The sequence below is a fragment of the Cervus canadensis genome, chromosome 17 (assembly GCF_019320065.1).
Source record: "Cervus canadensis isolate Bull #8, Minnesota chromosome 17, ASM1932006v1, whole genome shotgun sequence".
Classification (NCBI taxonomy): domain Eukaryota; kingdom Metazoa; phylum Chordata; class Mammalia; order Artiodactyla; family Cervidae; genus Cervus; species Cervus canadensis.
The window spans coordinates 35423073-35438282 of NC_057402.1; the positions used below are offsets into that span (position 1 = coordinate 35423073).

General features: G+C 53.4%; 1 protein-coding gene across 1 annotated transcript in view; it reads left to right on the plus strand.

Moving 5' to 3' along the window:
* The first annotated feature begins 219 nt into the window (after positions 1-219).
* The window catches only part of LINGO1 (leucine rich repeat and Ig domain containing 1), a 187494-nt gene continuing 172503 nt past the window's right edge, over positions 220-15210 (plus strand). Inside the window, exon 1 of the mRNA XM_043490301.1 lies at positions 220-292. The gene's annotated coding sequence lies outside the window, so the exon portion shown is untranslated. The remainder of the gene's footprint in view (positions 293-15210) is intronic.

Consider the following 15210-nt stretch of genomic DNA (forward strand, 5'->3'; position numbering starts at 1 on the left):
AGTGAGAACACATGCGAGTGTGTATGTGAGTGTGTCAAAAAGAGGGAGAGAGAGTCTGTGTGTAGAGATGTATGTTAACTGCCCAACCTAGTGGGATCAGACCCTCTGTGTGCATGGCCCCCCACTGCCCCTCAGAACCGTCCAGTGCTGTCTGCGCTCTGGCTGATGGTTTGACTTTTTCTCCCACAGCCTCCTGCCCTCACAGGCCCTGAGGCCCCCGTGCCCACAGGCAAAGAGAGAGATCGCCAGTCCCCCTCCCAGTTGCACCCCCTACAAGCCCGCCTGACCTGAGGTAAGAGGCTGCTCTGGGCTGCCAGGAGGTGCGGGTGGGCCATGGAGGGTGGATGTGGTGTTCCCGAGGGAGCGGCTATGGGCAGGCCATCGCGGGGGGTTCCCATCTCCCACCTCGGCCTGAGCTCAAGTCCAGGAGGGTTGCTGCGGCCGTGGGCGTACCACTAGTCCGGGCTGTGGCAGGGCACCGGCCGCCCACTCAGAAGCCTGGGGCGTTCTTCTGAGCGCGTGGTTTCCTGGACGAGCCGGCTGCCGGGTCCCGTGTGCTGTGGGAGGTCTCTCGGGGTGAGCTGATGGGCTCTGTCCTTGGTCCTGTCACATTGTTGATCAAACGTGTGCATGACTCCAGGTCAGGCGGGAGTGGGAACGTGTGGACTGAGACAGTCAGGGTCCAAGGAACTGTCAGGAGGCTGGCACTGGCTCCGACGTGGGGAATTTCACGGGGCTCCGAGCCAGAGTAAACGTGTGAGTCCTGACACCTTCAAGGCTGGAGGCGGCTCAGCCCCAGGTGTGCGCGTGTGACAGGCACTGGCAGCCAGGTGACCTTGGCGCTCTCCGTGCGAGCAGAGCAGATGGCCTCTTGGACTCTATCATGAGGAGCAGGACACCCAGAACGTGGGAGGTGACAGCCCCCCGCCCCACCACTCTGGTCCTGTATGAACACAGGGAATGTGGAGAAGCCACAGCAAGTCCCAAAGAGGGGGTTGATGGGGAGGGGGGGACCTGGGTTGTTGCCTCGCTAGACTTGCCTGTGACCTTGAACAAGTGACTTCCACTCTTTTTCTGGGCTAATGCTTTGTTCTTGACAGGCCTCCGTGACCCATGAGAAGGTCTGCTAAACAGAAGGCGCGCTGGGGGAGGGCTGGGGGCAGCAGGCTGGGCTGGAACGTTAACCCAGTTTTTCAGAGGAAGGAGACCTAGCGGCCCCTTCTCCTGAAGGATTGGGTGACAGTTGTGATGTAGCCAAGGCTCAGCTGACGCTGTCCTCCCCTTCAGGAAGCTGCAGGGTTTGGCAGGGAGCAGACAGCAGGATCTCCTTCCCGGGCCCTCCTCGTTTTGGAGTCCAGTTACCTCCATCAAGATATTCCTGCTAATCAGTCAGCCCTGGGTGGAATGAGCAGCTAATTAGCCCTCCAGTTTAACCTGTAATTGCTGCTGGGAGATGGGGAGAGAGCAGGTGGTCAGGATTCTCTGCAAAGCAGCCTGGGGTGATGGGAGGGCTGAGTGCAGTGGCGGCAGGGAGGTGGTGGCTGGCCCCTGCCCCTACCCTCGTTGGGGGGCACCACAGACCCCTCCATTGCCCCCCACTCCCCCCCGCCAAAGCTGCCCAGGCAACTGCATGAGCACTGGGAGATCAGTGGGCAGGGAGTCGGGGAACTAACGCAGAGTGGAGGCCGCCTTCTTGGCTGGGGGGCTGGAGGGGCCTGGAGGACGGGTGCCCGAGCTGAGCCTCGAAGGCTGTAGGATTCATTTAAAATGTTCTATTTTTCTGATAAATAAAGAAGCCTGCGTGTTCTCCATAGAAAATGTGAGCACTTGGGTGTTCTGCCCGTCAGTCTTTTATAAAATATGTACTTATATCATAATTGGGATCAAACTGTACTTACTGTTTTCTAACCTGCCTTTTGCACTTAATACTATGCCAAGATCATTTTCCCACCATTAAATACTGTTCTGGAATGTGATTTTTAATGGCAGCGTAATGTTCCAGCCCGTGTGTGCCGTTGCATGTTTAACCAATTCTCTGTGGTAGAGTTTGATTGTTTTCCTTGGTGTGTCATCGTAAATAATACTGCGTGAACAAGATGATGTATGTGGAGCTGTGATGGGTGGAAAAGGTTTGGGGGAGGAGGGAGGACCCAGGCTAAGCAGCGGTATAGAGGTGGAGACTTTCGAGTATTTGTGGAGTGAGGTGCCCAGGAAGGGGGGCCAGACTGGTCACCGGGAGCCTTTGAGGCCTGCTGAGGAGTTGAGACTTGACTCAGCCAAGCCCTGGAGGGAGCCCAGGTCTTTCTTTCCTGTCTCCTGCCTCCTCCCGCCTGTTCCTCCAGCGCTCCTGTGGCCTGAGGGGAGGGGGCGGGTTGATGGGGTAGGGGAAGGGCAGGTGAAGCTGGGGGTCCCAGATGCCATAGCCCTTGACTTCTCGCCTTCTGGTGGGGTCGATGGCATTTAAATCAAGCCTCTCTCTCTGTGGCCAGCCCTGCCCAGGTCTCCTTGCAGGAGGGACACACCCACCACCTTTGGACACTTACTGACTCCTGAATCAGTGCTACTGGTCACACAGGCCTCCCTTCTGCCCCTGCCTACGTGGAGAGTGGGAGGTGACCCATGTCCTTGGAGAGCCGGGGAAGGAGGGGGGGGGGGCGGGTGTAGGTGTCTCTTCCAGAAAGCCTCCCTGACCTCTGGGCCCATCTGGTGGCCCCTCCCAGCCTGCCCCTCCCTGTGCACGTGTGTTCACCCCAGCAATGCTCACACGCTGGGCGGATGACCCATGGGCGTGGCTCCTGGGATGATCTTTGCTTGCAGCTCCCAAGCTCCTCTCTAGTTTCTGCGCACAGGCATAGCTGAAGGGCGGATTCTTAACCACTCCTTTTGTTCATTTTCATCGTTCACATTGCAGACGTTTCCTAAGTGCGACTGTTTGGTAGGGTCTGTGTTGTCCCGGGGACCCAGAGATGAGCTAGTCATGGCCCTGATCCTCAAGGAGCACACAGGCCATGGAGGGGGCTGGCGGGTGAAGGTGGCCCTTTGGATTATGCCCACTCTGGGGTCAGATTGCCTGGAATCCAGTCCCAGCTCTGCCTCTCACTAATGATGTAAATTCAGGCCATTTCCTTACGCTTTCCAGGCCTCAGTCTCTTCCTCAGTAAACAGGGAATGTAACAGCATTGACTTTGTGTGGATTAAGTTGGTTGGTGCACGTAAGGGCTTAGAGCAACGTCTGGCACATAGTAAATGCTCAGTTAAGTGTAGTCGTCCGCTATAGGACAGTGTGACCGAGGATAGAAGAGAGGGTGGTGGGGAGATGTGCATCAAGAGTCAGGCTCTGGTCGACCCCCCATCTGGGTGTCCTGTCATCCCTTGAACCCCTCAGCCATCTGCCACCCTTTCTGTGGGTGGTGATGGGGGGATGGAGCGGGCACGCCCAAAGGGAAAGGCTCGAGGCCTTCACACAGGCCTTCATACTTCTTAGGTGGGGGTCTGTGGTGTCTGTATTGGCAGGGGCCAGCTGCCACTTCTGCCTCTGCCGCCTTGGATGCTGGCACTGCTGGGGATGGGGTGCCCCGGGGTGTTTGGCTTTGTCTGTCTTTGTTTCTAGTCCGTAGTTTTCATAGGTTTCGGGGGAGAGGAGGTGGTGGGGAAGCAAAATTAAAATTCTTCTTTGAGAAGTTAACAACTTCCCAATTAAAGGATTCTTATTTGTGAGATGCCTCAGAGGCCTTTTCAATCAAGAGGCTCTTCTGAATAATAAAAGTGCTTGAGCTGGGCTTGGAGAGACACAGAATGGAGCCTGAGCTGCAGACAAGAGAGTGGGGGACACCGAAGATGGGCGCCCACAGCCTTGAGAATGATGGTTGTGTGTGATGGGGTGGGCTGCATCTCCTTTCTGCTCAACAGTGGAGGGGGGGTTTGGCATGGGGAAGGTAAAGAGCAGAGAACTGTCTTTACTTCCACCCCTTTAGCCTTTAAGCCCCTCTGACTCTTGCCTGAACCCCACACCCTGGTGCCTTCTATGGGAACCCTCTGTCATCGTCTCTCAGGCCAGGATGGAACTGGGAGGAGGCTGGGATGTGGTGATGACAGTTTGTAACCGTGAACATGGCCTGAGCTTGTGCTCAGGAGCAGACAGTCTGCATAGGGGGCAGTACCTCTTGGCTTCTGAGACCCTAGGCTCCCTGGTGATGTGCTGGGTGTGGTTTTGTAACTGTTGGGTGGGCGTGTCCACCTGCCTTCCAGCCTGGACCCTGGACTGAATGCTGCCCAGCTCATTTCCTGGGAGACCGGGTCTGTCCTGCTTGGAGCTGAGTGTCTGCTGGGTGGCCCAGGAGAGCTGCCTCCTCAGATCCTGCCGGGATAAGCCAACCTAGCCTCCCTGAGTGTCTGGAATGTGGAAGCTTCTATTACCTGAGCCCCACTTGCAGATGAGGGAGTAGTGAAGTGACCCCTAGATGCAGAAAGGGGTTCTTGCTAAGAGAGGCTTCTCTTCCCATGGCCCCTGGGGCCTTCCAGGTGACTGAGCTAAGAGGAGCTGGAGGAGACACAGGGCGAGCCTCTCCCCTCAATGGGCAGTCCAGGCCTTTTCTCCAGGCCCCACAGGGTCTGCCTCCGGGAGTTGTCAAGGTCATTTGAGGAGACCCTTCCGTGGTGGGCCCGCAGTCCAGGCGGTGAGGAGGGTGGCTGGAGGGTTTCCAGCATGCACCTGCTTTCCTACCCTCCCCCCACGTGTCCTACTTTCCGGGAGCCATCGCGGCGAGGCTGTCTGTGTCAACACCCGGAACCGTGAGAGCCAGGCCCCTCCAGAAGGCCAGCCGACCGTGCGGGTGCTCCCCGGAGCGCCGGGTTTCGGCCGATAATTGGGAGCAGGTGATGTGCAGGCTGGGGACAGGGAGGGCCGCCCCACAGCCTGGGGAGGGAAGGCACCAGGGTGGGCAGGGTCATCTACAGACCCTGTCACAGGAGTCGTGATCAGGCGCTCTGACCAGGTTGGGAACTGAGAGACTTCGGATTCGAGCGCCAGTGTTGCGGCTGTGTGTGTGGCCTTGAGAAGTGACGCTGCCTCTTGGGGCTATCTGTGCTTCCCGGTGGCACAGGTTCCAGTGGAATGGAGGGTCACACGGGGTAGCATGTGTGAACTGCAGGGCTGGCGGGTCATGTCAGTGGAATGTGGATTTGTGGACCGTGTCGGTTTTTTTTTTTTTTTGGCCAAGCCATGCAGCTTGTGGGATCTTATTTCCCTGATCAGGCAGAAATTGAACCCTAAGTGAAAGCACAGTATCCCAACCACTGGGCTGCCAGGGAATTCCCTGGACTGTGTCTTAACAGCACCATTTGGTGGGGCTGTTTCACATCCCAGCCCTGCTGCTTGGGTAAGTGCTTCAGTTCTCTTAACCTCAGTTTCTCCATCAGCACAATGGGCATAATGATGGCTCTTCACAGAGGTGTCTACTTCATCAGTGGGAGACTTCTACCCCCTTATCTCTGAATCATTTAATGATCCCATCTTTTCTGAGTACCCAGTGGTACTGGGCTTGGTGGCCCCCAAATGATTAGGTCACACGGTTCCTGCTTTTGGGTAGCAACGTGAAGTTAGTGGGACTGAGGAGAAATGCTGGGAGTCTAGAAAAGAGAAGGAGATAAGGGCTGGAGAAGTCAGGGAGGGCTTCCTGGAAGAGGCTGGACCTTAGTGTTAAGGAGGATTTGGGGAAGGAGGCGGGGCAAGGAGGAATGTAGAGAGGGCATGGCTGCTGGGAATAGTGTGAGCAAAAACCAGGAAGGGGGTGGTAGTGGGGTTGGGGTTGGGGTTGGGAGGGTGGGGGGTTGCACTCAGAGCCCAGAGAAGCCCCAGCCCTGGACCCCTGGTGGGGGCGGGGGACTAGGAAGTGGGAGTGGGACAGTTGTCTCCTGATTTAGGGCTGCAGCCTGGATCCCAGCAGAGAGGCTGGCATGGTGCCTATGGGCGAGTAGGGGCACGGGTTCACTGTACACAGACAGGACTCCCTAGTCTCTGGTGGAAAGTATGGCAGCCTTGTGCAAGGCCTGGGAGGAGGCTGGTGGCAGCTACCCAGACTGGCAAGGCCTGTGGAGAGGCTCTGGCTGGAGGTGGTGTCACCCTGAGGGCAGCCTGGATTAAGGAACCAGGGGGTCTGATTTCTTGAGGGCCAAGAGACTGAAAGCCGGAGACGTGGAAGGGATCTGTGGTGGGCTGGGAGGGCCAGGAGAGTCACTCTTTTTTTTTTTTCAGTTTGGCCGCACCATGCAGCATGTGGGATCTTAGTTTGCCAACCAGAGATCGAACTTGTGCCCCTTGTGTTGGAAGCTTGGAGTCTTAACTGCTGGACCACCGGGAAGGTCCAACCAGGAGAGTCACTTACCGAGTACCCACTATATGCCAGGCCCTCAGTTAGACCCACTCTGAACTTGGGCTTGCACAGGAGCCTAGGGCGGCCCTGAGCTCATCCTAGTCCCTGGTCATTTAATATCTGACCTGTCCCAGGTCATTTAATATCTGAACTCCCAACTTTTAGCCTTTTATGTGGCCCCACTCCCCACCCAGGACTGTGGGATTGAAAGGTGAACATCTCCCAGGCTTTCCTGAGTGTGCTCAGTAGAGGGTCCCTCAAATATGCAGTCTTCCTGGAATTTGCCTCTCTTGGGGAGGCTCAGAGAGGTCAAGGGTATGTCTCAATGCCACACAGCACTGAGGCCTGCAGTCCTTGACTCCCTGGAGAGGAGGTGCTGTGTTCCCCTCCTCTAGAGGATCTGTTGGCCCCTGATGGGCCCTTTCAGGTTGGAGGTCAGAGGTAATCTTTCCAGCCACAAGCTGCCTCATATGTCTTCACCACTGAAGGAGGCTTTAAAATCTCAACCCCAAATTAAAACCTATGAGTGCTTCAAAACAATGAAAAATTTCCCTGATAAAAGAGGAGGCACACTCAGGCATGTCCTCAATGAATGGAGTGACTTCTGGGATTAATCCAGGATGTATGGGAGGGCACCCAGCTGGGAAAAGCGCGCGATGGATATTGTAACAAATTGTTTGCTGGCGAGAGGAATAATTCTTAATGTGCATGAGCTGCCGGCTGAAGGCACCTTGGCTCTGGCTGCCACGTCCCTCACTGGCTGGGCCTAAGCAGGATCTCAGCAGCGCGGCCTCACCTCTAGGTCTCTAGACCTTCACTGATGACCTTCCAACCCCTGAAGCCAGTCTGAGTGGGAGTGGGTGCTCCCCGAATCTGTCCTTAGATACCCCACCCCAGGGCCTTTGGAGTCCTGCTGCCTCCCCCTGCTCTGTGCTCTTAGTTGGGGAGCGCGCGTGCATGTGTGTGTGTGTGTGTGTGTGTGTGTGTGTTGGGGGGTGGACAAGGGTGTGCTTGCTGAGTGGTATTCCTCCTCCCCTGCTGTGGGGGGCACCTCCTCTTCTCGGACTTCCTGAGTCTCAGACCTGCCCGTTCCTCCACTTTAGACCACCCTGGGGAGTCTCTGCATAGACTTGCTGTTAGGCTGCCTCAGTTTACCTGTCCAGGGCTTGGGCCACTGCCTCTTCCCCAGCTCCCTAGCCTCAGGCATGGTGGGAGGGGAAGTGGGAGCTGAGTTGTTCTCCTTGGCCAGTGCTCCCCGCCTCCTAAAGTATCTTTATGCTGAACCTGCGGGAACAGGGTTGGGGGGTGCCTAAGTCACTTCACCTGGGGAACAAGGGAACATGACCACTGACGCACAAATGGCAGACAGGCCTCCTGTGCGCCACTCCCCACTCCCAGCCCGGGGCTGACCAGCACATGGGCACAAGCCTGGATTCTGAGTCACACAAGTCTGCATTTAGTCCTAGCTTCCCACTTTCCAGTGTGGGACCCAGACAACTCCCACAACCTTTCCTGCTTCCTCACTTACAAGAGATGGGGTCTTTGTATTGTCTTCATTATCTCATATTTTTGAAAACAAGATCTCATTCACCCACAGAACAGTCCTGGGAGATGGGTCCTATTATTATCCCCATTATGCAGATGAGAAAACTGAGGCTCAGAGAGGTCAAGTGAGATGCACAGAGTGGCAGGGCCAGGACTCAAGCCTTAGTCTCAGATCTGTAACTGCATCATGGAATTGTTTAGAGAAAAGGTCCTAGATCATAGGTGCCGCTCCACAAACCTCATCCCCGCCTGTTCCCTTTTCATAGTGGAAGAGGTGCTGAGACCCTTCAGGGCCTGGGGCAGATGACATTGGGATCAGGGAGCCCTGGCCTGCTTCTCAATAACCCCTCTGGCTTAGAGCTTACCTGTCTCTTCATTCATTCATTTATCCATTCATTCATGTGTTTATAAAATACTTCCTAAGCGCTGGGTGTTATTTCTAGGTTCTGCAGATAGAGGGAAGTTACACATACTCCACCTGCCCTCATAGTTTCCATTCTTGTGGGAGTGGCAGTGAAGCAAACCTCAAATCACTTGTTGTTAGGCAGAGGGAATCCTCTCTCTTTTTAAAAAAATAAATTTTATGTATTTATGTGTTGGCTGTGCTGGGTCTTTGTTGCTGGGCACAGGCTTTCTCTAGTTGCAGCGAGCGGGGTTACTCTCCATTGCAGCACACGGCCTTCTTATTGCAGTGGTTTCACTTGTTGCAGAGCATGGGCTCTAGGGTGTGTCGGATCAGTAGTTGTAGCACACAGGTTTAGTTGCCCTGCGGCATGTGGAATCTTCCAGGATCAGGGATCAAACCCATGTCCTCTGCATTGGCAGGTAGATTCTTAACCACTGGACCACCAGCTAAGTCCCAAACCTCAAATCATTTGAATAGCGCCAGACTGTGATGAAATTGGACCATGAAACAGGGAGCGGCTAGGGTGGGCTGAGTGACTTTAGAGGGGAAGGGATCCAGGCAGGACTTTCTGAAGAGGTGATCTGAAGTCTGAGAAGAAACAGCATTCTAGGGTGGCTGAACGACTAGACCAAGGCCTGGAGATGGGAAGGAGCTGGATGTGTTTGAAGACCAGGAGGAAGATAGCACGCTGGTGGATGGGGAAGGAGGGAGAGGGGAGGCCCTAGCAGAGGCGGGTTTTATTCGGAGAACTATGGGGGTTGTGGGGTGGGGGAAGCTCTGAGAGCGCTGAAGCAGGAGAGTGACAGGATCTGATGTGTGCTTTTCAGATTCCGTTCTGGCCCCCATGGGGAGAGAATAGATTAGAGCCAGTGGCGGGGAAAGCAGGGAGCCTCATGGGGAGACTGGTGCTGGATCTGGAGGAGAGCAATGGGGTCACAGCGGGGAGGAGAGTGGCCTCTGGATGATGAGAGATGGGTGGAGGGGGGAGATGCTGGAGATGGGCCCTGCGGTGGGAAGACTGAGAGTCTGGGTTGGGGGAGGTCAGTTTGGCCTGAGTGGCCTTGTTTTCTGAGATGGGATTCCGGGCCAAGACGGTCCTCATTTGGACTTCCTGGGTGTGAGGTGTCAAGGAGCCATTCATTGGAGCATCACTTCCTCGGGCTCTGTTGGGACCTCCTGCATGTCTCTAGATTCGATGCTCTCGAAATGACTTCACGTGTCTTATTACACTTGTTCCAAGGTCAAAGGCTTTGACCTAATACATTGGATCATCCCATTGCCAAGTCCATTTTTCAGATGAGGAAACTGAGGGGCTCTTACCTCACCTCCGTCTCTGAACTGCACACCGCCTCCCTCTAGACCCCTGGCATCCACGTTGAGAAGAGGGTGTAAGAATCCCAGTGATACTTCAAAGAAAGGTGGCAGGAATACTCGGGGAGCCCGGCGCCATCTCCTGCTGACGCCTGGGTGTGTGTGTGTGTGTACATGAGCATGCGCGTGCGTCAGGCCCATTAACAAACAGAGAAATAAATTAACGAGTATTCAACCCACCAAATGTTCCTTCTGTTCTGTATAATAGAGCACGGGAACATAATTTTCCCCTGGAGCAAATTGCTACAGCTGAACCTGCTCCTCGTTTTCCTCCAAAAACTGCTTAAAATTCTGGAACGCTTGTTGATTTCAGGTCCTTTCCCTTTCTGCCTCCTGTCCTCAACCCCCAGGCTGCTTCCTTCCACCTTCCTTGTGCCAGGCCTCAGAGGAGCCAGATTGTCACTCAGCCAAAGTTCCTGCCCTGCAGATGAGAGGATCCTGGGGGGCAGCAGCTCAGTCAGGGGGTGGGTTGTGTGTGGGCTGGGGAGGCTTTTGGGGTGCTGAGTGTGAACAAAACATCCAGGGCTGGCAGAAGGGACCAGCTTCACATTGAGCCCTGCCACAGGTGTGCTGTGTGACCTTGGGCAAGTCACTGCCCTTTCTGGGTTTCAGTTTCTCTTGGTTATAATGGGGCTGAATGGGCCTACTATTCCACGGACCACATCTTGAGGTGTACAGAATGCCATGTAAGTGGGAGGCACATCCTTCTGAGGATTCCCTGTGCAGAGAATGGGTAAGAAAGGAAGTGTTAGTCGCTGAGTTGTGTCTGACTCTTTGCAACCCTATGGGCTGTAACCCACCAGGCTTATCTGTCATGGGATTCTCCAGACAAGAATGCTGGAATGGGTTGTCATTCCCTTCTCCAGGGGATCTTCCTGATCCAGGGATCGAACCAATGTCTCCTGTGTCCCCTGCATCAGCAGGTAGATTCTTTACCATCTGAACCACCAGGGAAAGGCGTGAGTGCCCCTCCTTCTTACCCCACTTCCAGGCCCTTCTGTGGAGCCTCTGGATTCAGGGACTTTGTCCTGCTTCTGAAATCCTCTAGGGCACTTCTAATTTTCTTAAAGCAAATTAATTTTAATCTACTTTAATTAAACATGTCTTATAAAAATGTATATTCATTTGTAGACCTCTCTCCTCTCTCTCTCTCTCTCTCTGCATATCCTGTCATTCAGAGCCCCACCCAGGTCTCCACTTGTAGGCAGCCTCCATAGGGTGGGAGCCTGAGTTGGGGAGGGCCTTGGCATGTTGACTCCTGGTTGTCCCAGACCAGGCTGAGTTACCTTTCACGGGAGCAGAATAGGGATGCGGGGATCTGGTGCTTAGGAACCTTAATATTCTGACCTCATAACCCCATCTTGAGGGGTCTGGTTATACTTTATGGAAGCTGCAAAGTTCCATCAATCCCACAACTATCTCTTTGCTCCTCAGCAGAGGAATGAAACCCCAAAGAAGCTGCCGAGACTTTGCAGGCCTGATGAAGCAGGGCCTTGGCTGGGGTCTGCTGTGTGACCCCAGGTCCAGCCATCCAGGATCCGACTTGTCTTCAAGCCCTAGGATGGCCCCAAACCTTGTCTCCTCCAGGAAGCTCTCCTTGACTTTGCTATTTGTCTTAGTATGCTTGACAACTCTAACAAAAGACTGGGTGGCTATGATATAGACTGGGTGGCTTAAACGACAGAAATGTGTTTTCTTTTAGTTCTGAGGCTGAAAGTCTGAGATCAGGATGCCAGCATGGTCAGGTTCTGGTGAGACCTCTCTTCCTGGCTTGCAGTGGCCACCTTCTCACTGCGTGCTCATAAGGCAGAGGGAGTGAGGAGGGGGCGTGGAGAGGCGGAGAGATGGGGAGGGAGGGGTTTCTTGTGTCTCTTCCTTTAAGGTGGTGGTGGTTTCGTCGCTAAGTCTATCCTACTCTTGTGATCCCATGGATAGAGGAGCCTGGCAGGCTACAGTCCATGGGATTCTCCAGGCATTGGATTAAGGCTTTACTCCATGACTTTCTCTAACCTTAATTATTTCCTTACTCCGAATACACTCATGCTGGGGGCTAGGGTTTCAGCACATGAACTTTGGGGGACACAATTCAGTCTGTGATGCCACCCTGCTCTCCTGTCCCCTGGCTCACAGTCCAGCATCTGTTGTAAACTGTTGGCTTTAATTTTCCCCAAGGTCTTCCCCCAGCACAGTTCTGGGCATACTGGGGGCCCCAGTATGTCACTATGTCTTGAGGCCACAAGTTGAGGAAATTTCCTACTCCTTCCCCTGGCACCCGGTTGGTGGGCCCTGTACCCCAACCTCTCCCCGCATCTAGGCGGCTTGCCAGACATCTGCGGCAGAGGAGCCTCCAGACCCCCATACCTGCCACATCCTTCCCTTCAGTCCTTGCCACTGCTTAAAGGGAGAAGTTCAACTCCCTTGCCTGGCTCTCCATGGCTGTTTGACCTGGACCTTGCTTCACACCTTAGGCTTATTTCCTGCCTTCTCCCTTGTTCCATCAACAGATCTTTTGTTCTTTGTTTTTGTACCCGCTGTTCCTCTTGCCAGGAATAACGCTGTCTCCTCATCTGGCCAATGAACTCATAGTTCATAGAACTGAACTGAACTTCCACGGTACTCTGTGCTTCTCTGTCACTGTATTTGACACCCTGGATGGTCCTTGTCAAGGGATGTGTCTTGTTCACCACTTGGTCCTGGTACCTCCCCAGTGCCTCCATAATTGTCTGTGGAGTGAATTGATATGAATATTTATTGAGCACCTGCTTGTCTCCAATACTTTGGACACCTGATGCGAAGAACTGACTCATTGGAAAAGACCCTGATGCTGGGAAGGATTGAAGGCAGGAAGAGAAGTGGATGACAGAGAATGAGATGGTTGGATGGCATCACTGACTCGACAGGCATGAGTTTGAGCAAGCTCTGGGAGTTGGTGATAGACAGGAAAGCCTGGTGTGCTGCAGTCCATGGGGTTGAAAGAGTCGGACACGACTGAGCGACTGAACTGAACTAAACTTGTCCAGGCACTTTTTAGGACCTAGAAGGCTGTCTCCACAGAACTTACATTCTAGCAGAGGAGACAGACATTAAACAAGCTGCAAAGCAAAACGTTAGATTGTGATAAAGTCAAGGGGGAAAAACAAATCAGAGAGGAGGAAAAAAGGAAATGTTAGTGGTGAGGGTGCCCTATTGAGAAGGTGATTTTTGGTGAAGACCTGAAGAAGGTGAGGGAGCTGGGTGGATACTTGGGAAGAGCGTTTAAGGCTGAGGGAACAAGGACCCCCAGCCCTTGCCTGGCCTGTAAGAGGGATCTTTAGTTGCAGCATGTGGGATCTAGTTCCCTGACTGTGAATTGGCATTGGGAGCATAGAGTCCCAGCCACTGGACCAGCAGGGAAGTCCCAATGGGGTCAACTCTTAATTCCTCCCTTTCTCTGCCCCTTCTCAGGGAGGAAGCCTGAGTGGCAGAAGAGGCAGGAGAGGGAGAGAGGGATATGGGAATTGATGTCTGAGAGCAAATGAGGTCAGAACTTGCAGACTGTTGTAAGGCTTTTGCTCTGAGTGAGACGGGAGCCCCTGCAGCATTTTGACAGTGTGACTTGGGTTTTCGGGGTCCCTCCCGCTGCTGTGTTGGGGACACTGTGGAGGCAGGTGCCCAGGGAGGAGGCTGCTTCAGTAATCAAGGAGAGATGGGCGGTGTCTTGAGCCTAGTGGCAGCTGTGCAAATGGTGAGAAGTGGTCAGATCCTGGATCGATTTTGAACGGAAATCCAGTGAGACTTGCAGATGGTGGATCAGCTATTCTGGGGCAGAGAAAGGGAGGAATTAAGAGTTGACCCCATTGGGACTTCCCTGGTGGTCCAGTGGCTGGGACTCTATGCTCCCAATGCCGATTCACAGTCAGGGAACTAGATCCCACATGCTGCAACTAAAGATCCCGAATACTACATTCAAGATAAAAGATTCCGAGGGCTGCAACTAAGACCTAGTGTGGCCAAATAAATAAATATTAAAAAAAGAAAAAAAAAATAGTTGACCCCATGGTTTTTGGCCTCAACAGCTGGGCAGATGGGAGTATAACTACTTTTGAAACGGGGACGTGGGCAGGATCAGGCTTGGGGTAAAACAAAGCACTCAGCTGTGGTCATGTGAAATTTGATGTACATGCTAATTGTCTAGGAGGGGTGTTGAGTTGGTAACTGGTGACTGTTTTAGGCTAAATGATGGCTCCCAAAGATGTCCATGACCTAATCCCTAAAACCTGTGGAAGTTATTTTATATGGAAAAAAATCTTTGCATATGTGATTAAATTAAGGATTTTCAGATGGAGAGATCATTCTGCACTGTGTGGGTGGGCCCCAAATGCAATCACTAATGTCCTTATAATGGGGAGGCAGAAGGAAGTTTGACTACAGAGAGGGGAAGGCTGTGTGACTACACAGGCAGAGAGTGGAGTGATGTGGCCACAAGCCAAGAAATGCCAGTGGCCCCAGAAGCTGGAAGAGGCCAGGTAAGGATTCTCCCCTATAGCCTTCGGAGAGGACCAGCCCTGCTGACACCTTCACTTTGACCCAGTGAAACTAGTTTTAGAATTCTGACCTCCAGCACTGTGTGAGAATAAATTTCTAAGTCACCAAGTTTGTGGTCATTGATGACAGCAGCCCTTGGAAATGAATACAGTTGTAACAGGCCTAGAGAGTCTGTGAAGCACCCTCAGTGTTCCAGGGTCCTGTGTGTCCCCGCCCCTGTGGGGCGTGAGGTCAGAAACCCCACAGTGATGGGATCAAATCTCCACTGTGATGATCACAATGACAATAATAATGATAATATTTCCATGTACCACTTTCCCGGCCCTTGATAGTTGAGTAAATCTTGAACATTTGCTCCTCATGATCCCTCTGGGACTAAGACTGGACTGGGGGTTGGGAAGGGCTGGGGTGAATCCCTGCAATGTGTCAGGCCCAGCACCTGGGCTTCACTCCTCTAGTGTTATGTCAGAGAAAGGTGGCAAGGCCCGTCTCCGTGGGGAGGGTGCAGGGAAGGGACTGAGTCTTTCCAAGGTTGTGGAGAGCCACCCCTCACCTGGTTAGCCTAGATCACTCCTCTAAGCAGAGGCCTTAAGAGTTGGGCTCTGGGGCCAGCCTGCCTGGCTTTGCATGCATCTACCTGTAAGCCATGTGGCCTTGGCTATGCCTTAGTGTCCTGTCTGAAAAATGGGTATATTAGTGGTGCTGGCCTTACAGGGTCATTGTGAGGCTTGAAAGTGAAAGTGTTAGTCACTCAGTCAAGTCCAATTAGTTACTTAGTCCTGTCTAACTCTTTGTGGCCCCATGGACTGTAGACTGCCAGGCTCCTCTGTCCATAGAATTCTCCAGACAAGAATACTGGAGTGGATTGCCATTCTCTTCTTCAGGGGATCTTCCTGACCCAGATCAAATCCAGGTCTCCTACATTGCAGGCAGATTCTTTACTGTCTGAGCCACCATTGTGAGGGTTAAGTTATTATTAATACATGTAAACAT